Source organism: Eucalyptus grandis, chromosome 7, assembly GCF_016545825.1.
Source record: "Eucalyptus grandis isolate ANBG69807.140 chromosome 7, ASM1654582v1, whole genome shotgun sequence".
Lineage (NCBI taxonomy): Eukaryota > Viridiplantae > Streptophyta > Magnoliopsida > Myrtales > Myrtaceae > Eucalyptus > Eucalyptus grandis.
Window position 1 is genome coordinate 52700639 of NC_052618.1, and position 20741 is coordinate 52721379.

A 20741-nucleotide genomic window follows, 5' to 3' on the forward strand; every position below is an offset into this window, starting at 1 on the left:
AAAAGTTTATTTTTAGGAAAAATATTTTTAAATTACTTATTTTGGAAAAACAAACAGGTTCATGATACACGTTGATATCGATAAGCATACGATATTTAGCCTGACGGATGGAATTGGGAAGCCTTTCAATTATTCTCCAAGTAACCCGAGAGCCCCTGTCTGGACCGGGCCCGACCGAAGCCGTTCACACCTTATCGGCCCAAAATCAATCGAACGGACCACTTAAAAAGCCGCAAGCGCACAATCTCGTCCTCCTCGTCTCGTCCTCGTCCTCGTCTCTCGTCTCCGAGACTTACCAGTTTGCGCGACTGCATCGTCTTCTTCGTCAAGCAGGCGCAGCGGGGAGAGAAGAAGGTGCAGCGTCAATGGCGATTCCGCTTTGCGGCTTCGAGCGCCGTCTCCATCTCGATCTTCGCTCTCCTCTTGATCCTGCCCTCCTGTTCTGCGCAGGACATCCCGGAATCCATCAAAGTGCCGGGCGCAGGGTACCTCTCTCCTCTCCCTCCCTTCTCCTCCCTTCGTTTTTCTTTCCATTTCCCGAAGGCAATTCGCGCCCGCGATTGCCGTCCTGCGTTCCTCGAGATCGCGGATCTTGACTCAGGAATCGCCGCTCGTCCGAAGGCGTTGGTTGACTGCGTCGTCGATCTGTTGGCTTCAAGACTGTGTGTTGGAGTGCGTGGAATTCCTTCTTAGTGTTATCGAAGCACGTGGAGATCTTTCCATTACCGAAGGTGATAAAGTGACGGGGCTTAGGTCGCTGTCGAGCCGTGGATGGACGTCGTTGGCGGTACTTGGTTTGTTTAGGGGTTTTGGAGCCGTGGATTTTCCGACATAGGGATCCCGAGTCGTGTTACGTATGGAATGCTGCTTACGGTGGTCGTGGACCTTGTGGACGATTCTCGTCTTCATTTGATGGTTGCTCGGGAATGATTAGTTTATAGGAAGTTTGGGGGAAAGATGGAATTTTGTTTGTTGATGATAGACTTTTCACTGCCTCAGTCTATACAGCTTCTCAAACTTGTCAGATTTCTTTTTCCCGTCTGTCTATCACTGTGAACAGGAAGAGCCAGGAGTAAGCTCTGCTCTATTCAATTCCTCCGTCCCATGAATGTTGGTTCAAAAGATAGTTTTTCTGAAAATGCAAGGCTTTACAGTTTATTCAATATGACGCTAGAAACTAAGAATGGCCTTTCTGGTAGTTGTTTGTTTTCCTGTCCTTAAGTTACATTTTCATGGTACATCAATTGCATAAAGATACCACTGATTACTCATGGAATGTTTCTTTGGTTGCTGATGACTGATGCATTTTCCTTTTGTGCTGTTAACTTCTTGCAGATTGACCTGACTTCTCACATCGTTAAGGTTTTCCTGGCGTTGAAGGTAAGTGCGTGTCTTTGTTTGATTTTATCTCTCTGAACATATAGAATCTTCCTGTTTACATTTCTTTTGGTTCATCTTACATGAAATTCCTTTCAGGAATCACTGATAAATACCAAACAATAAATTTTGATTTTGCTTTGTAAGTTGCTCTTTGTCCATAAGTTTAGTTTTTTTAATTGGTGGGCCTCTTTCAGGTTGAAAATACTGGGAAGCTACTCCTGCTTCAGAAATTCTGCTTGCTTTTCCACCGACACAGGTTGATCATCTAGCAGTTGTGAGGCACAAGTGGCAACAGGAAAACGGAAGAAGAAAACCTATACCCCTCTAGATGTAAATCCAAAGTTACCTGATGCCCAATGGAACTAAGTATTTATCTATATCCCTGCTAAATCCATTGGCCGCTGGTGAAGCTGTCATTGGAGGTACTCTATATGCTAACACTTCTCTGGAACCCTTTCCGTGGGGAGATAAGTCAGTCAGAGTCACAGCTGGTCTACTACCATGACAGTGCCTAATATTGTAAAGCCATATCATATCAAGCAGCCAGATAACATTTTATTAAGACACCAGCCTTTAAAGTTGGAGTCTTTTCACTGTAGTAGACCCTACTCATCGTGCTGGTACTGAACTGAAATATGGGCCTTACAATGACCGTCCTCCGCATTCATATTCACCAGTGATTGTGCACTTGGAAAATAATAGTCACGCCGCTGTTGTTGAGAGCATGCAGGGAGGTGGAAATATCTCATTGGGGAAGCCTTCAGATCACTGAGCAATATAAATTTGGCTCACGCTGGTGCTCGCCACAAAGGTGTCTTTCAGGTAAATTTCTCACTTTTGAAGATGCTTCGTCTATCATTTGAAATATGCAAACACTGCTTATTTATCAACTAGTTTCTGATTTTCTTTTCTGGGTCTTATAAGTATGTTTTGTAGAATTCTACAAGCAAGTGATGTGTGGATGCAGTAGGCTGCGTTTGATTAATTCAATCTTGCAATTGTTAAATAAATATTAAATATCTTAATTTTAAGTTTGAATAATTATAAATTACAGAGGATACTATTTCTTGTGTTGTAATTAACCATACTCGAGTCCTCTTTAATTCCTGCTCTTTTAGTGTTCAAAGCTTGTTAGTGGTATGTGGAATTTATTCAGAACTTTAGATTGATGCTTGAATCCTTCATATAATTGACTTCTAAAGATCTTATTGTGTTATAAATGTGCAATCCATGATAGAGCTCGGTACAGTCTCATTGATGTCACAAAAACTTTAGTGTCTCCATAAATTATAGCTGCATTTGTGGGTCTCCTATCTAGAGATGGTTGCTCAGGTGGTGTGATGCTTTGTTGGATAATTGGATTGAGGAAAAGAGAATTGGTTCTTGGTGTTAGTTCATTTGAATTCCTCAATCTGGTTAATTTACTACACACCTAGATATTCAACTTCAGAAGTTCTCTTTGGCAGGGTTGAATATCAATCTAGAGCCCAGGTCACAGTGGTGTCTCTCTCGTTCAGACATCTTCTAGCTAGACTCCCACCTAGAGTGCACTCAGTATTATCGTGATGAAATAGGAACATTTCATCATCACGCCTCGTTTAGGTGCTCTAAAGGTACATCCTTCATATTTTTGTTTTAGATAGATGCACTATCTTGGGATATGGGTTCCTGAGGTGGTTGTTCGGGGATATTTTTAGTGATACTTGTGAAATAAAGAAATTGGCTTGAAGAATAATTGATGTTTAAGTAACTATCTTTGTGGAAGAATTTGGTTTTGCCATTCATCATGCAGTTATCCAGATTAATTAAATTCTTACCCTGAGTATATAGCTTATGTCGGAACTCTTTTTTTCTCCAAAGCATTATTGTTTTGAATTAGTGGAATATAAAAAAAGTGTCTAATTTTTGCATTAGGATATGAAGGCAGGCCTAGTAGAATGGACTGTGATGTAAAAATATGATTCAACCATAACCTCTGTCAGCCCCTATTTATACTATTGATGTATTAGATCGAATTAGACTGAACAAGATGCCTATACCATGAAGTTGGGTGATGCATGATCTTTCTCCTCATTAATGAAATCTTACACACCAGAGAGGAACATGTCAATCAAAAATATTGTTGGTCCTGTGCTTTATTTGAGCTAATTGTTTAGCAAGATAATTATGTCGCAAAGTCCTAAAACTTTGTCAACCTCATACTTTAATCATAAAAATTTTGTTTTGTGCATTTTAAATTCTAAAACTTGTCAACTTTGTGCACTTTAGTCCTTCCATTATCTTCTTGAAGGAAAATGCCGTGTGGCTTTTTTGTTATTTTCTTTTCTCACGTGGCCAATAATGTTGTGATGGTGCACTTTCAACACAAAAAATGACATTGTTTTTTATTCCATATGAAAATAAAACAATTAAAATTACAATAAAAATAAAAAAAGTTAAAATTTCCAAATAATTAATTGAAATTAGAAAGAAAAAAAAAGTTTATTTGAAAATTAACAAAGGACTCAAAAAAACAAAACAGATCAGAGGGTAGGGCATTGTGGGCGGCACTACTCGCCCCCTTGACTGGCAAGGGCAAGCACACCCTCACTTGGTGGTGGTGACTGTGGTAGCACCACTGAGCTTTCAAGTGCTTGCCCTCGGGATCTATGGCCCTCACTGATGGTCAGGCGGGTTGTTGGCCTGCCTGCTAAATCAAGCAGTGGCAGCGCCACCCGCCGCCCCTAATTTTGCTGTCGTCTTTTTACTTTGAAGATCATTTTGAGTTTCAAGCTTCATTTAATTTCAGTTTGTAACATTCTGTTGTTGGGTTAAAGCGACTTGGTTTGATTCAAGGATTGAAAGATGACTAAAAAAGTGACAGTAAAAGGAATTCAACAATGCCACCCCCTCTGTTGGTTTAATTAAAAATATGAAATTGAAGGAAGAACTTGAGTGCACAAGTTGACAAATTTTAGGACTTGTGCTCTTGTTTAGTCACTTATTGTTTTCACATATGAGGAAGATATTCAATCTGGATGTTATTTTTGTAGCTGCATTGCCGCCCTTGCAATTTATAACAACATAGAGAGCATTTGAATTTTACTGGGTGTTTCTCTTTAACTATTTTCCTTAATTATTTGCGTTGTTAAAAAAAATTACCTTCTATGCATTGCTAAACACATCAACTTAGAGTATACTATCATTTGCAGCATGCTATTCTAGTTGCTGAATATTTGACTCAATTTTGCTTTTTTGACAGTCTGAACTAGAAATTGAGCCTCGTTATCCTTGTTTGGAGGTTGGAAAGCAACTTTTGTTATTGGGTATGGTCTGCCACTGGAAGATTTCCTTTTGAGTCTCCTGATGGCAAGCGTTACCTCAATTTCAGTTATGGATGTCCTCTAGTGGAGACAGTGGTGGACAAGTTAACTATTAAAGTGGGTTTTATTACCTATCAAATCTAATTTAATTCAGTATTTTCTTATTCTATCTTCATGTAGCATTTTAATGCGTTTGGCATGGTTTAGTGTATGATAATTTCTGTATCTCAGGTTGTGCTGCCTGAGGGATCAAAAGAGCCATCTGCTGTCCTACCTTTTCCTGTGAATCAATATCTGGAGGTAACTGCTTTCTGTAGGAATCATACACGTGCCGTGCCTCATTAACCTTTTTCACCTCAATATGTCAGTTGAGGTCCTGCTCAAATGCAGCGCTTCATTTCATGTGGACTTTCTATGTTTTTAATTGGTCAGGAGTCTAACCCCTGAGCTTAGAAACCATACCCACACCCCAATGCCTTCAACACCAGGCCGAGTGCCTTATGGCCATCTTTTTTGGACTTTTCATTAAATTCCTGTACAGAATCTGAAATCTTTTCCTTATTAACTCGGATGTCACATTTATTTGTGATTGCAGAAAAAATATTCATACCTCGATGTTGTTGGAAGGACAGTGGTAGTTCTGGAGAAGAATAATGTTGTCCCTGAGCATAACATTCCCTTCCAGGTAATTTTACTTTGATAAACAAGATTTTACTTAATTCTGCAAAACCAAGAATTATGAAGGGGACGCTCTGCCATATAATTGGCAATTTGGCATTTAGGTGAGACAAACTAGCGCTTCTGCAGTGCCTGCTTAAGAGCCTGGCTGATTTAATATTTCTGCACAATTATCGTTTCTTAATATATCTTCCATCATGTTTGCAACTTCTTAAACTGCCTGCGTGCCAGAACATTACTGATCTGTGGAATGTGATCTCTTGGATCCCCCTTCCTTTTAAGAAAAAAGGAAGACCTGTCTATCATAAGATTTCCTGCAAGGATGATGTCTAGAATGTTTGATTTATATTCAGTTTGGAAGAAAGATATTTTCCTCTTAAAGTATAGCATGCAGTCTCAATATCAAGTTTTGTGCCCCAAAAGTCCACAATTTCTCACTTCTTTCTTTCTGCTATTTTGCAGGTTTACTACCACTTCAACCCGATCTTCATGCTTGCGGAGCCATTAATGTTGACATCCGTATTCTTCTTACTCTTCGTGACTTGCGTAGCTTACCTACACATCGATCTGTCTTTGCGCAAATGATCAGCGTTTTGGCATAGGCTCACAGATAAACAAATTAGTGAAGAGTGAAGCTATATTTATGGATGAGACTGTTACTGGTAATTCTTGTCGGGGTTACAGCCTTTGCTAGCGGCTGCAGTTCGTAGTGCACCAATGACAGTTAATTTGGTGCTGTAACTTTTGAATGGTATATGTAGCAGGCAAAATTTTGTGGTTATAAATCCTCATAGTTCAGATCATGTAGTAAATCTTTTACTGAATAATTTGGTTGCGGTGAGAAGTCTCCTGAATTGCATGACTATTTATTCGCCTTACGAAGAAGAAAAACGACGCCATCTTTGGGCTGATGAATGCAGGTCGAAAACCAATCACGGTTCCAGTGGCCCAAGCATGTTAGGCCAACCGTTGGATATTAGGCTGGTAAGGCTGGTCACAGTAGAACGACCTAACCAAACTTAGAATCTTTTAGGCCTTGTTTGTCCACGATTGAATCGTCCGTTCGACCATGGAAAGAGTCGTTCTTGCGGGCGGCTGCACAGGCCCGACCTACAGACGATCCTTGTGCAAAACAAAGTCCCACCCGAAAACGTTTCAGGTTGCTTCTGTTGAAACACCTAAATCAGATGAGTTCTGATTAGGGATACTGACGCCACGGTCTCAAACTTGGACGAATTGAATTTGACTAAGTCTGGTTTTATTTAACACAAAATGTGGCTTGATCCCACCCGCTTGATAGCTTCTTCGTAGGGAAGGCGATGTCCGTGTCCTTCGTGGAAAAGTCTGGTTTGGTTTCTTAGCATATTCCATTGCCGCAGCAGAAGTGTCACCTTCACTCTCTTCCTGGAAAGAGTCTCCTCTTTTCTCTTCTTCTAGGAAGCTTTAGGCTCATGTGAACTATGATTGCCCCCAAAAAAAAAAAACTATGATTGCCCAATACTACACGAGACAGAATTCACTGAGTATGATTGGGTTACGTATCTTCCACCCCATATATATATAATTATATATTTATATATTACTTTTAGGTTTGGATTGCTTTTTGTCACCGCCAGGAAGATTCTGAAATAAAAGTTGCCTTATTCCTCGGGTTTTATATACTGTCTCACTCACTCTCCTTGGTGGGTCAACCCTATCTCCTACGCACCTCGATTTTTAATCATTTCTTTGTTAACATTTTTTGTCCCTTAGTCTCTCTTGCAATCTTCTTCATTTTTTGTCCCCTTAGTCTCTCTTGCAATCTTCTTCTTCTTCTTCTTCTTCTTCTTCTTCTTCTTCTTCTTCTTCTTCTTCTTCTTCTTTCACTCTTCTTTATTTTACATATCTAATTTTCAGATAATTTGATCAAACATCATAAATCAATTTTTTTTTTATTCTATCATTAATCGTATTTTTTATGCTCTTGACCCTAGTGGCTAAGGAGGGTTTCGGTAGGCGCACGGTGGGTCAATTCCCAAAGAACTTATTAGCTATTTCCACATAATTTATAGTGATAGTGGCAATGATTCCCGGTTTATCATATAGGAAAAGGAATTAGCTTAACTACCATTCAAACAAAAAGCCAAGATAGTTATTTGTTCTATAAAAGTGATGTTAGACAACTGTTGAATTTGATTGTGAAATCATGTTCTTTGTTAATGACATATCATTGTGTTTTAATATGGACTAAAAAAATTTCTTTATACTTTTAGAGGACTCCTATTAAGCGCATTTGAAAAAGGTTGTTAGCCAAATCGAGAGGGAGAGAGAGACGAAAGGTGTAGGTTGTGAAGAAAGTATTTCATTCGTCGGCGAGAGCAACTAGCCAATCCCATTCTTGCTTATGCGCATTAGATCTAATCGATTTTGCATTTAAATTCTAAATGCCTTCGCATACGTTGGCCTCATTTTCAAACACGTGTAACCGTTGCGCGATGCCCTATGCATTCTATCAAATTGCTAATTAGCCTCACGGATTAATCATGAGAATTGGGTTGGTGGGAACTGGGAGTGGAGGAGAAGAGAGACACTTCAAGTTATGGTTACAATAATTTAATTAACGGCTTAGCAATCCGAAGAGAATCCTGCCCTGCCCTGCTCATGTTTTCTTGCCGTCGCAAACTTTGTCCAAGGAATAACTTCCGTGAACAAACTCCTTGGAAGCTTTTAAAAAAAAAGTTACGTAAATTGATGACTATGACCCACCCGATTATTATAAGCAACATCAATTTGCACCAAACAACGAATTTCTTTTAAATAATTTACGGATATATTATTTCTAATGTAGAGATCTACTGCATTTTCACGTTATTTTGTTATATCACAACACCAAATACGTATAATATCATTTTCGAACAATTTAAACTTAATTTCATGAACTGGGACACCATAGTTAATCATGATGATTTTTCAGTAAAGCCAAATAATAATAATGACGACGACGCAATGATAGTAATAAAAGGAGAGTTAATTATTTACTTATTTTCCGTGCATGAAAGGTAGCATGCAAATTATTGCCAGCCGAGATATGGATCGACCTTGATTGCACATTATCCGGCCACCATCACCTCCCTCGTTATATTCCAACGATGCCTTTTCGTGCATCGATTTTAGCACTAAAATTTGTCCCATGGCGTATACCTAATTCATTGGTTGCCGCAACTTTAAGAAATGAATATTAATAAATTTATAATTTTCGATAAATGAAAACGTGGGTGGGGACCATAAACTATTTAGGTTTATTAATTAATCTTAATGATTGGTGGGTCTCACATGACCACTGAACGTCAATGCAGCTTTCAGCATAATTTTGGGAAAATGATAAAAAAAAGGGGCCAAAAATGAAGAGAATAAGTGAATAAAGAATCGGGAAATTATCAAAGTTGGGAAATGGAATGGAGTTCGCCCTTAGCAATGTGCTTGCTGTCCAGTGAATGAAAATTGTGTGAAGTGCACGATATGACAATCAACGGGAGGATCTATGTTTCCTATGATTATGTCACAAGTCTTTAAAGACCATATCTTATTGGATTTTGAATTGTTTCTTATTATGGTAAGGTGGCATCCTATCCTAGTTTGCTTGAAACTGAGTTACCCACAGCGAAGTTAGAGAAATTGGCGGACAACCCATTTTTCCATTGAAGGGTTTGGCTTTGATCGTTAAAAGTAGGTTGTCCATTCCTTTTTGGTGGGCTCCTCACGAATTGAGTCTGGGATTTCCACACTGTCTATGTGAATTCGGACTTTTTTCATCATTTGAATTCCATCCTCATTCGCTCCTGTAGCTACTGAAGTTTTGCGAACAGCATGACAGAACAACAAGATTTGAGGGAAAAACGAATTTGTCTCCACATTATAAAGTAAACGCTAAAGTAGGATCAAATTCAAATCTTACCAAATGTGGGTGCGTTCAGGAAAGCCCAGAGAACACGCATCTATTCGGGCAAAAAGCCAGAACACCTTTGAAAAGCTTGAAATGTGCACCCGACCGCATCAAGTCCATTGACCATGGACAGAAGCATAAAAGAAAGAATTGAAAGGAGAGATAAGAGTGGGCAAAAGTCAATTGAATAGATTTGGGGGGTTGGTCAACTTATGTCTTTGTGGGGGCAAGACTCCACCATTACATGCCTCCCCAATGTCAATCTCTTTTTCCCCCTTGTTAAAATGATTTTTTTTATTTTATTTAAAATTTTCCTTTTTACCCCCCCTAAATAATCCCCCTCAGTTAAGAACTGTCCCAGCTATGATCCAACCTGGGATAATTGACTCATCTAGATTCTTATTTTTATTTTTTGGCCAATTTGCCAATATAGATATCGCAGAGTGAGAGGGAGGCAAAATCTCTTTGGAACATCTTAGGAATCAAAGGGAGGATTATGTTTCCTTTCACTCATCCACTTGGATGTCCCTCAACACATCCCAGCCTCCAAAAATATTTTCTATTTTTTTTCTTCATTATTCAAGGCGGGGCCCCAAAGGGCCTACTCAATGGCAGCTACTCCTTCCTTTCCTAGCCATAAGCTCCTTCCTTCCTCCTCATTTCTTTTTTTTTTCTTTTTTTTTTTCGAAAACAAAATTGAAAGATTACTTGTAAAAAACAAATTGTCATTTGACCAAATCCGTCCTCCTAAGCGGCACAGGCCTGACCACAAGACAAACATAGTCAGCGTGCAAATGGATCCAACCTGCCCTACTGTCTTCCCTCGGGCGTCACAGATTTAAATCGCAAAAAAATCGAAATCCCAAAATCGCCCTTCTCCATAAATTTCAGACTTAAAATTCATCGTCATCCCTATTCCTGCATTAAATCGAAATTCCAAGCTGTAAGAAACCCAACGAATGAGAAGAAGATTTCAAGCCAAAAAAGGAAAAAATTAAGCTTTTTTCGGGAAAAAGGGAAATGGAAATCCGAAAAAATTATGACAAAAAAGAGGAAGTGGAGGGAAAAGGAGGGAGGGGCGTTCCGGTAATTGCAGCTCTAACCGCTCGCGCTCGTTTCAGAGCTGTCTCGCTCGATTTCATCGGCACCAAATCGGTTAGTTTTCAAAAACCAGAACGAAACCAGCAACACCCCCCCTAAAAAAAAAAAAAAAAAAAACACAACGAGAGAATAGAGAGAAACAGCGAACGCCGGAAAAACCGTGCCAGGCAATTTCGTTTCCCCGTGAAAAGCGATCGGGCCCCTGTTGATCTTCGCGTCGAGCTCCGATTCTCTGATTCCTCGTGGAATCAGAGGATTTGCGTCATCTCCATCCCCGTCGTCACCTTCCACCACCTTCACCTTCACCGCCACCTCCTCCTCCTCCTCCTCCTTCCTCTCGTTTCGCGTTCGCGTCCTCGCCGCGCCACAACCGTGCTAGCTCGTCCGTCCGTTCCGTCAGTTCGTGGTCATCTTCGGGAGTGCTCTGTTTCATGCAATCCTCCTTCCTCGGGGCGGTTCGCGCGTCGCCATTGCCGGGCCCTGCTGCCGGTCCTTCCGCGCTCTGAGGAGGCGAGGCGAATACGAAGACGAAGACGAAGACGGAGACGGTACGTCGAGGGCGCGCTCCTCGCGTGGCGTCGAGCCTCTGCTGAGGGAGGCGGGGCGGGGCTGGCAAGGGAGGGGCAGGGGAGCGTCCGGCGTCGGAGCGAGAGAGATAACTTCGCCGTCTTCCGCGATGGACGCAATGGAAGGGTGGCTCTACCTCATCCGCTCCAACAGGTTCGGCCTCCAGTACTCGCGGAGGCGGTACTTCGTTCTCAAGGAGAACAGCCTCAAGAGCTTCAAAAACCTGCCTATAGATGACGACGAGGTGGTCGCCTTTTCTTTTTCTTTTTCTTATTTTATTTAGTTTTGTTCTTTTGATATCTTTGCGGTTGGCATTTGGAGCTGCACGAGTTAGTTGATTTTCTTGTCGTCGGATTTAATTTGCGCGGAACACAATATCTAGAAGCTCGCGTCGCGGATTGTGAACGGTGTGGTTGGGGTTGTGATTTTGCCGCGCTCGGTTTGTTGCTGTTATCCTGGATGTCGTCTTGTCGTATCGAATATGTTCTGGACGAGCTGCTAGTTTCCGAATTTAGTTTGCTTGGACAATTTGCGAAAGCTCGCTCGCGGGGGTTTATTGAATACGGTTTTGTTGCTGTTGGACGAGGAGTCTTGTTCTAGGAATTGTACGGTCATTGATTTATGCAGAATGATACCTGAAACGGCATCTTCTCGTGGTTTTGTCGGCTTCAGAGACACGGTCCTGGTCATCTTGCATGAATGAGGCATGTTCCTTTACCAATAGAATGAGTGGAAATCAACTGAGTGTGAAATAGAATGATCATTGTGAAATCCATCTATGTTGTTCAGTCGTGTATTAGTCTCTTCATATTATTTCTATTCGTGCATCTTAGTCTGAAGTCTTGCACTTGCTGATCTAGAGCTATCGGTTATCAAATCTGATGTTTCCGATCGGTTCACATAGCCCTTACAGATGATAGGAAGAATTCCCCAAGTAAATGGACAGACAACAACATCGCAACAAAATCCAACTATTTGTGTTTCTACTGTTATATTAACATATTTCTTCCAGTTGTTTGTACCATTTAAATCTTATATATACAGCATTAATCATCTGCTGTGGCAGCTGAGAGTCCTTTTCTAGTTCCATCTGTTAGGGAAGGGCCAGCTAACAGAATGATTCCCTTTGTTCAGGAGCCCATCAGAAGTGCAGCTATTGACTCTTGCATTCGGGTCATAGATAATGGAAGGGAGAGCATTCATCGAAAAGTACAGATAATATGATTACTTGTGGTTTGCTTTGAAGAGATATAAATTCATTCCTCTAGCATTTAATGTATATTTGACTTATTTCCAACTTACAGGTAGTCTTCATTTTTACCCTTTATAATACAGCTAATCACAATGATCAGCTTAAGGTGCAGTAATTTGATTTATCCATTTCATTCATCCTTTCTTATCTTTGATGATTTCACATATCTAAAGATGACTATTCAACAATATAGCTGGGAGCAGATAGTTCAGAGGATGCGGCAAGATGGATACATTCTTTGCAGGATGCAGCGGCAAAGGTCCCAATTTACCTTATCTAGTGATCTCATGAGAAACTCTTTTGCTCATTGTGAATTTGACTTCTTGTGCATTCTCAGGAAAATCCAAACCCAGCCACAAATTTCGTTTCATGTTCTAAGCGGAAATGGCTGACTTTTTAGGTATATCTATCTGTTATTTAGCATCTGTTTTATGCTACTCATCTGTGCTCTGATATCTGAGTGTGCAATTTGGGAGAGTTAAGTGATTGCAGTTTATCACATTATAGAGACTTTACCTGCTCTAGCATCTTGCTGGGTCAGTACATGTCCAAGGTCGAATGGCAAGTTTGACGAAATTGGTAACATGCAATTTCAAGTGCACACCAGTCAAGGAAAGGAACAGAAAATTTTCATCCTTTCATCCAGTTTATTTTTCTTATATTTTTCTTGGGTTTTTTTTTTTTTTCCTGTGGGGTGTTGGGGTGTGGTGTGGCAATGTGAATGGCCGTGCTTTTGCATATGATTTTCTTTTCTCTGATAGATTCATTTCCTTATGGAAATTAGTGTCTCATGCCACTCTATGCCATCAGTATCGGATCTGTAGTTCATCATTATCGGATCTGTAGTTCTATCAAAGAGGTTTACTGCACTTACTGGTCAATTTGCTCTAACATGCAATTTCGGGATCCTCGCAAAGAAATAATGCAATTTTTGGGACCCTTAATGCAAGTTGCTGAAGCAGGAGTGGCCTTCCCCTTTTGAAAAAATTCATGTGGCCCTTATCATCTGAGAATATCTTTTAATTTGATGATCTTTTCTCTGCAGCCTTTAGTTATTTTCTCCCTCATAATGTTCTCTTCCTTTCATCAAATTGCATTCATTATTACGATCTCGGTTCTCTTTGCCATCTTCCTCTGCCCATACCTCTAGGTGTTTACCATAATTTAGATAACTCTATCAATATACTGCTCCTACTGCTATAAATATTTATTTATCTATAAATAAGACGAATGAAGTTAATTTCATTTCTTTTTTCGTGCAAATGAACAGTTGTTTGACATTCTTTTAGTGGCATGTTTTTGTGACAGGATCTGCACCCCTTCAAAAAAGGACAAGCAGTAAACACTCTGTAGACTGGACAGTTTTCTCATCCATGCAGACAGAGGCAATGAAATCTGATGTTATTGCACCCTCACCGTGGAAAATATTTGGTTGTCAGAATGGTAAATATTAAGCTTGTTTCTACTTTGTGGGAGTGACTGAATCCAGTGAAATTAATTGTAACTCATCTTGAAGGACTGCGCCTTTTCAAAGAAGCAAAAGATTGGGATTCTCGTGGAGGGGTGCGTTGCTTTTCTGCTAACTTGCAATTATTAATATCTGCAAGATTTCTTCTGACTGAATATTGTTACTAAATTAGCACTGGGACGATCATCCAGCAATCATGGCTGTTGGAGTGGTTGATGGAACTTCAGAGGCCATTTTCGATGTCTTATGTCTCTTGGTTCTTCACGTTCTGAGTAAGATTACCAGAATGCTGCTTTATTTGCCTGAAACGATGGCTGAAGTCACAGGATGATTTAGGTCATTTCTTGTGGTAGAACTAGATGTGCTAAATTATTTGTGACCTTCTGGATGAGTCCTCTTACCTTTTCAAGCATATGTGACGTGGCAATTAATGGTCAATGGAAGTGGGAACTATACAAGTACCTAATCTATTTATTGGCGGAAGTCTAAGCTGCTCAACATTCCAATTCAGAAACTGCCTAATTAAATTTATGGCACCAACATGCTCAGACTTAAGTAGTTTATCTTTTTGTTTAACCACCAAAACTGCATGTCTGTCCAGTCACTTTTACTCTATGGAGTTCCACACAGTTAACTTCATCACTTTGCAACTGCTGCAATGCCTAAATGGAATACTTTATAACCAACTAGTAAGTTATTCGTCCACATGATTGATTCCAAGAAGCCCTGAGGCAATGAGACTAATTAACGTGTCAATCAAGCCCCTGATGTCACTTCAGCTACTACTGTAGAGCTTTAACAATTGATGCTAGGCATCTTCTCCACATCATATTTTCCTCAAACATGTCTCTCCTCACATATTAGATGGAAGAATCCTATAGACACTAAATGCCAATTGCACCAGACTCACTTCAAAGGGCATCTCGGGTAATTAATATTGGTCTACCAACCAGTTACAATAATATTGGTTGATCCTTCATTGCAGATGGGATTTCTGCTTTTACCGAGGTAGTGTGGTGGAGCACCTTGATGGTCATACAGATATTATTCACATGCAGCTATACAGCGATTGGCTTCCATGGTTAGATTAAATTTTTTGTTTAGGAAGAACTCAATTATGTTATCCAGCTTTAGTTAACTTGTTATCATTTGTAGGGAATGAGACGAAGAGACTTACTCTTACGACGCTACTGGAGAAGAGAGGATGATGGCACCTATGGTTGTTAGATTACAATGATTCTGTAACGTATATTATAATGCTTGGTTTGCCGTCTATGCCGTAACTTACTTTATTCGTTCTTGTCACAGTTATACTTTACCATTCTGTTTTCCACAAGAAATGTCGACCCCAGAGAGGCTATGTTCGTGCTTGCCTTAAAAGTAATGTATGCTTTGAATTTTGATGTTCCCATAGTACTTTGTACTGCCTATGATCACAACTAGTGACTTGCAAACTACTTCACTGAGACATGATATAGACACTTATCATTTTAGTTCCTCAATGCCCTTTTTTTAAGTAGGTTCTACCATCTTGTGTATTAAAAGTACTTGTTAAAACTTGGATGGGAAAAGACTCTTTTGATCTTGCAATGAAGGCTTCCAACATCGAATCTGAGTTCAACAACTGTACTCAGATTACATATTTGCAAATTGCTACTTTACAAAAATGGTCCTTTTCCTTCTGTAGTCTTTGCAAACTTATTGCCACACAATAACAAAAGTTGATTTTTAATTGGATGATCATAAGGACCATATTTTTTCTGCATGTGGACGTATGAAAAAAGGTTTTTGCTGAGTGTAGCTTTTGGGTCTAATTGAAACAACTGATGAAGCTAAGGATGGATCATTCGAGCATCCAGTGCATTAATTGGTTACAGTAACACAGTTGAGACTCACAATCAAGATAATTCATAGCATGGAGGTTTATCATTGATCTCCTCTTTGCCCACAAAGCATTGGCTGAAGAAAGTGAATGCCGTGCTTGCAGAGATATGAGACTTTGACATGAATTCTGTCATTATCTACTTCAAAAACCCACTTATGCAATCATTTGTCATCTCTCCTAATGCTATTGGCCTTAATGTGTCAGAGAATCAGGTCTTCTAGTTTCTGATTTTGAACTTTCTGTGTAATTTATTGCCCATCATGCAGGTGGGGGATATGTAATTTCTCCAATAAACCAAGGAAAACAGTCCATGGTGAAACACATGCTTTCGATTGATTGGAAATTCTGGAAAATGTATCTGCGTCCATCATCTGCAAGATCCACTACCATTCGTATGCTTGAGAGAGTTGCAGGTAGTTTTCAGAAAATTAATGTTACTGTCTCTTTCATTCATAACTTGTGTCGACATTGCTTTAGTTAGAGTGATTTCAAAGATCCCTTGTAGAGATAGGCAAATGGTGCCTGTTTCCCCAACCATGGAATTGCAGTTCATGCTTCTCCTTAACTTCTCCCTTCGAGAGTCTCTGTTTAAAAAATATATTTGCCATTATTTGCAGCATTAAGGAGATGTTCAAATCCAAAGCAGGAAATTTTTCTTCAGACTACTCTTGTGGGGACTTGATGAGGGATATTGGGTTACCTCAGATTGTAAAGGAGGATGTTAAAACCGAAGTAGAGGATCATGAAAAAATTGTCAAAATTCAGGAGGTCAAGTTTACAGAAGACCAGTCTGAAAGGCCACCTTCTCAATCTTCCAGCCTGATGGGACTGAATGATGCTGATGACGAGTTCTTTGATGTTCCTGAGCCGACAGATTATGACCAATTAGAAAACTGGTCATCTGAATTGATCCCAGAACTACATGCTCCGGTACTGTACTTAATTTGATATTGTCTTTCTTGTCAATCTTATGTTGGAGTTCCTGCATTAGCTTTTCTATCATTTGCAGTCAACACATGAACGGTTGCTAGTGATGAACAGGTTTTGAGTATTTCATGCGGTTGATGTTGGAGTTCCTGCATTAGCCTTTTCTATCATTTGCAGCCAACACATGAACGGTTGCTAGTGATGAACAGGTTTTGAGTATTTCATGTGGTTGATCTTTCTATATTGCTTCTTCAACAGAATATGTACCAGCCTAAGTTATCATCAACGGCCATTTTTGTGAAAAAGTTGCATGATCTAGCAGGTTTGTCCTGTCTTTACAGCAAAACTTCTCGATATGATTGTCACCATGCCTGTATCAGTGTTTTAGCAAGCATTTCTGATAGCAACATGTGGAATTTCATTGTTACTGCAGTTCAAAAGAAAGGTTATATGGATCTACAAGAGTTGGCGAGAGAGGATAGCATAGCATGTACTTACGGATCGACTCTCCAATGTGACCCAAGCTATAATCTGCCTTGCAGTTGGACAACAACTGATCCTTCTACCTTCCTAATACGTGGAGAAAATTATTTGAAAGACCATCGGAAGGTATCTCCCTTTGAACAAACTGTCATCTGAAAGGTTGTAGCAATGGAAAGCTGCACAAGAATATCAAGTACGATGAAATTGTAGCTCAAAATCTTGATTGGAAGGCTCCATCAATATGCTGTACGACAAATTGAATCATGAAATCTATTAAACAAATCAAGCACCACAATAATTTAACTAGTTGAATGGTTCTGAAATTTTTAACCTACTTTCCAGTATATGAAAAACAGCAGTCTTTTGCGCGAAATCAGTTGTTGTGCCGGCTGTTCAATACTTGCTAGGCGATGAATTAAAAACATTGTATCACTATGGAGTCCGTCAATGGTGTTTTCTCTTTCATTTTTCAGAGGGTTCAATCCTACAGGTGGTCTAAATTTGCATGAATGCTTATTTAATTTAGAATATGACCAATTTGGAGAATTAACAGAGTGGTAGAATAACTGAAGTCATGCAAGGTGTTAATAAAGTTGACTTAATAAGAGGGATTGGGTTTTGGTGAAGGTTTTGGAAGGAGGCGAAATGCTGCCAAATGAACTTTGAAAAATGATTCAGACAATAAAGATGCTGATGTCTCTATTCTGTGAAAACTACTGTCATTCTTGCAAAAGGAAATAGGGAATAGGACTAGGAGATCACTGCCTCATGGATTGTCGTGGGTAAGAGGCAGTCTCACATTGAAGGCATAAATAGAGCTGAGATATATTTGCTGATGTTTGTGAACGAGGTAAGAGGAGATAATTTTTTTGGACAAGCTTTAAGGTCAACAATGGAATGATTCCTCTTTTGAAGAAGGCTCTTATATATGTAATGCAGAAGAGCAGATATTTTCTGCTGGAAAGAGGTTGGTCAACCATGTAGAATTTTATGAAAGGATTTTGTGAGTCCTTTGAATACATGTAGGTTTTCGAGTCTTGCAGTTGGTCACTGTAGATCGTAAGGCTCTCATCGAAATAGAGGTCTTTTTGGGCAAAAAGTACTTAAAAGTGCAGAGATGCATTGTTTGGCAAAAATTAAATTGGAGTTCAATATCATGGATGATCTTTTGGCCCATTTTTGGCCATTTGTGTAGCATGATCTTCTGTTTTCCAGCACCAAAGCGAATGCAGTTAAGGTTTGAAAGACAAGGCTAAGCAGGATTATGGGACAATTATATATTTGTATATTTTGTAAATTGCCAAGTTATTTTCATGAATGAATCTTGTAAGCATAAAACACTATTCACCCGAAAGTATATTCTACTTTGCTGAATCTGAGAAGTCTGTACATCTGCAATCCAGTTTCAGTCAGCTTGTGAATGTAATAACTATACATAGGACGATATCCAAAACATTTTGTCAAAGCTTTTGGACAATGCCATTTCTGATATAAGCAAGAGAATAATAAGAGACTTAAGTGATTTGACAACCTAGATATTATCTTGTGTGTTTTGGAGAAAAAAACATCTTGTTTCTCAGATTTCTCTGAATTATTCATGACTCATACATATTTCCACAGATCAAGGCCAAAGGAACATTGATGCAAATGGTTGGTGCAGACTGGCTGAGATCTGACAAACGTGAGGATGATCTTGCAGGGCGTCCTGGTGGGGTGGTCCAGGTTTGAACTTTTAATAATCCTAGATGTGAAATGTAAATATCCAAATACATTGAGGGATTGGTGCATCTGCTTAACCTACTAATTTCATGCAGGAATACGCTGCATTGGGTGGTCCAGAATTTTTTTTCATTGTAAACATCCAGGTATTTGTGACTGCTTCTATCTTTTGTTCTCATCTGGTGTTGTACTTTTGAGAATTAACGTATGTTTTCCTGCCATATATCGGATCAGGTTCCGGGCTCCACCACATATAATTTGGCATTGTATTATATGATGAAAACTCCTCTCGAAGAAAATCCTCTGCTGCATAGATTTGTTAATGGAGACGACACATTTAGGAATTCGAGATTTAAGCTCATACCATACATCTCCAAGGTAAGTACTGTTGTGTGATAATTTCATAATTAGATGACCATGTTGGATTCAGTTGCCATGGAGAGATATGCATCTAATAAATCTATTGTTGGGTACTTCTCAATAGGGATCATGGATAGTCAAGCAGAGTGTTGGAAAAAAGTATGCTTGGTGGGTCAAGCACTAGCAATTAATTATTTTCGTGGAAAGAATTACTTGGAGGTATGCAAACCTCTTTCATGTTTTATGGTATGTTGATTTGCTGGAGGGTTAAGTTTGTCTCTTCATGAACACGGCTCCTCAATTTGTAGAGATTGAATTCTCTGGGGGGAAAATGTGGCAACACTCATAACATTAGGGTTGGCTATATAAACTGTTTTCCACGAACCCATGCCATGCCTTGGGTAGAATGGGACATGCACCCCCTCCTTCCCCCTTCCCACCACACGCGCCCCGCGCCGCCCACACCCCCCCCAACCAACCTTCTTCTAAAAGAAAAGAAAGAAGAAAGTCAGAGAGATAATAGAACAGAGGCATTCCATGCTGAAGTTTGCTCTTTCTTCATATTATTCAATTTCTTCGATGTTGTGTGATATAATTCCCTATTCAGTTTGTATTAACTAGAATCCTGGCTGACTTTTCAAAATTTAGCTTGGGGTCGATGTTGGGTCTTCAACAGTGGCAAGAGGAGTCGTCAGTCTTGTTCTTGGATATCTGAACAACTTGGTCATTGAAATGGCATTCCTAATCCAGGTATGCGTAGCTATATTTTTCTTACAACAGGAAAACTATTATCCATTATCGTTTGCCTGTAAGATGGACACTTAAGAATGACAGTTTATCTTTGTGCAAGTCGTTTCATGTAAGTTGCATGAATGCACAATTGGCAACGGTACCAAGAAACTCCGTTTGACATGAAAAGCTTGCATTACGAGTGAGCCATAGGCCAAGGATACATGTTTTAATTTTGACCACTAGACTATCTTGTTTCTGCTTATTCCTTCCTATGGTATCAAGTAGACGAGTATGCTTATTTGGTGAAACTTAATTCCCCAGGGTAATACACCAGACGAGCTCCCTGAGGTCCTTCTCGGTACATGTCGATTAAATCATCTGGACATATCAAAATCAGTCCTAGTACAGCCTTGAAGAATCAAGTTCCGGTGGAAAACGAGAAAAGAAAGTGACGAATATTTTAGCAAATTTGGTGTAATGTTTATACCCATGATCTGAACACGAAGAGGAGATAAAATGCATATAAGATGTGCTTTGGCTGCTATGTCACATGAAGCGAATTGGCGTGGGGGAATTACATAGGAGTTCCGATTCTTTGGTGGGCATTGCAATTGTAAAATTTACTGATGGTCAGTCCTCCGATAAATTTTGGTGGCGGCCGTGGCGACGGGGGCGGTTGACGATGTAATCATTCAGGGGGTATTACTTTGTGATGGGTCTATTGGCTATAAAATCAATTGATGATGACAAATGATGATCATTTAGATTTGAGTTTCTCATGGTGTGGCTCATTATTATGTGCAAGTGCAAGGAACTTCAGATTCTAGCAGATTGTTCAATATGCAATGTATGGAATGTGGAACGGCCCTGTCCGATGGCCAAACCATTTTCGTTCCAATTCCATTACGCCCTTCCGTTGGGAAATTCGCTTTGCTAGTTTACCCCCCCTCCCCAGAAAAAAAAAC

At 39.7% G+C, this 20741-nt stretch overlaps 2 pseudogenes; both read left to right on the forward strand.

The window, feature by feature from the left end:
* Positions 1-107: 107 nt before the first annotated feature.
* Positions 108-6204, forward strand: LOC120296220 (annotated as a pseudogene).
* Positions 6205-11015: 4811 nt separating this feature from the next.
* On the forward strand, positions 11016-20540 carry LOC120296221 (annotated as a pseudogene).
* The last annotated feature ends 201 nt before the right edge of the window (positions 20541-20741 follow it).